General features: G+C 40.9%; 1 non-coding gene across 1 annotated transcript; it reads left to right on the forward strand.

Annotated features, from left to right (window-relative positions):
* Window positions 1-1,707: 1,707 nt before the first annotated feature.
* LOC112767987 (small nucleolar RNA R71) lies at window positions 1,708-1,815 on the forward strand. The gene has a single exon (XR_003185426.1). It is a non-coding gene; the product is annotated as a small nucleolar RNA R71 (small nucleolar RNA).
* The last annotated feature ends 395 nt before the right edge of the window (window positions 1,816-2,210 follow it).

A 2,210-nucleotide genomic window follows, 5' to 3' on the forward strand; every position in this document is an offset into this window, starting at 1 on the left:
TAAATAACATTGGGTTGCCTCCCAACAAGCGCTTCTTTAATGTCAATAGCTTGACAGTGAGCTCTTAGAGAGCTTCACAGAGACTCAAAGCTTGATGATAACCTCCCAACACCAAACTTAGAAGTTAAGTTTAGGGGCTCTGTTTGACTCTGTATTGAGCGAAGCTTTTCATGCTTCCTTTCCATGGTTACAGAAGAAGATCCTTGAGCCTTAAACACAAGGTAGTCCTTATTCAATTGTAGGACTAACTCTCCCCTGTCCACATCAATCACAGTTCTTGCTATGGCTAGGAAGGGTCTTCCAAGGATGATGGAATCATCTTCATCCTTCCCAGTGTCTAGGATTATGAAGTCAGCAGGGATGTAATAGCCTTCAACCTTCACTAAGACATCCTGTACAAGTCCATAAGCCTATTTCCTTAAATTGTCTACCATCTCTAGTGAGATTTTAGTAGCTTGTACCTCAAAGATCTCTAGTTTCTCCATTATAGAGAGGGGGCATGAGGTTTATCCCTGACCCCAGGTCACATAGAGCCTTCTCAAAGGTCATGGTGCCTATGGTACAAGGTATTAAGAACTTTCCAGGATCCTGTTTCTTCTGAGGTAATTTCAGTTGAACCAGATCATTTAGTTCATTGATGAGCAATGGGGGTTCATCCTCCCAAGTCTCATTACCAATTAACTTGGCATTCAGCTTCATGATTTCTCCTAGATATTAAGCAACTTGCTCTTCAATAATATCTTCATCCTCTTCAGAGGAAGAACACTCATCAGAGCTCATGAATGGCAATAGTAAGTTCAGTGGAATCTCTATGGTCTCTATATGAGCCTCAGATTCCTTTGGTTCCTTATTAGGGAACTCCTTGGAGTCCAGTGGACGTCCATTGAGGTCTTCCTCACTGGAAATCACTGCCTTTCCCTCCTCTACAGGTTCGGCCATGTTGGACGTATGGATGGCCTTGCACACTCTCTTTGGATTTTCTTCTGTATTGCTTGGGAGAGTACTAGGAGGGAGTTCAGTAACTCTTTTACTCAGCTGACCCACTTGTGCCTCCAAATTTCTAATAGAGGACCTTGCTTCAATCATGAAACTAAGAGTGGTCTTAGATAGATCAGAGACTACAGTTGCTAAGTCAGAGTGACTCTGCTTAGAATTCTCTGTCTGTTGCTGAGAAGATAATAGAAAAGGTTTGTTATTGCCAAACCGTGCTCTCCCACCATTATTATTATTAAAGCCTTGATTAGGCTTTTGTTGATCCTTCCATGAGAGATTAGGATGATTCCTCCATGAAGGATTGTAGGTGTTTCCATAGGATTCTCCTATGTAATTCACCTCTTCCATTCCAGGATTCTCGGGATCATAAGCTTCTTCTTCAGAGGAAGCTTCTTTAGTACTGTAGGAAGCAGCTTGCATTCCAATCAGACTCTGAGAAATCATATTGACTTGCTGAGTCAATATTTTATTCTGAGCCAATATGGCATTCAGAGTATCAATCTCCAGAACTCCTTTCTTCTAAGTTATCCCATTATTCACAGGATTCCTTTCAGAAGTGTACATGAACTGGTTATTTGTAACCATTTCAATGAGTTCCTGGGCTTCTGCAGGTGTCTTCTTCAGATGAAGAGATCCTTCAGCAGAGTGGTCTAATGACATCTTGGACAATTCAGACAGACCATCATAGAATATACATATAATACTCCATTCTGAAAACATGTAAGAAGGATACCTTCTGATCAATTTCTTGTATCTTTCCCAAGCTTCATAGAGGGATTCACCTTCCTTCTGTCTGAAGGTTTAGACTTCCACTCTAAGCTTACTCAACTTTTAAGGTGGAAAAAATTTGGCCAAGAAAGCATTGACCAGCTTTTCCCAAGAGTTTAGGCTATCTTTAGGTTGTAAGTCCAACCATGTCCTAGCTCTGTCTCTTACAGCAAAGGGGAAAAGCATAAGTCTGTAGACCTCATAATTAACCCCATTGGTCTTAACAGTATCACAGACTTGCAAGAATTCAGCTAAAAACAGATGAGAATCTTCCAATAGAAGTCCATAAAACTTGCAATTCTGCTGCATTAGAGAAACTAATTGAGGCATGAGCTCAAAGTTGTTTGCTCCAATTATAGGAATTGAGATACTCCTTCCACAGAAGTCAGAAGAGGGTGCAATAAAGTCACCAAGCATCTTCCTTGCATCTCCACCATTGTTATTGGGTT

The sequence above is a fragment of the Arachis hypogaea genome, chromosome 17, assembly GCF_003086295.3.
Source record: "Arachis hypogaea cultivar Tifrunner chromosome 17, arahy.Tifrunner.gnm2.J5K5, whole genome shotgun sequence".
NCBI lineage: Eukaryota > Viridiplantae > Streptophyta > Magnoliopsida > Fabales > Fabaceae > Arachis > Arachis hypogaea.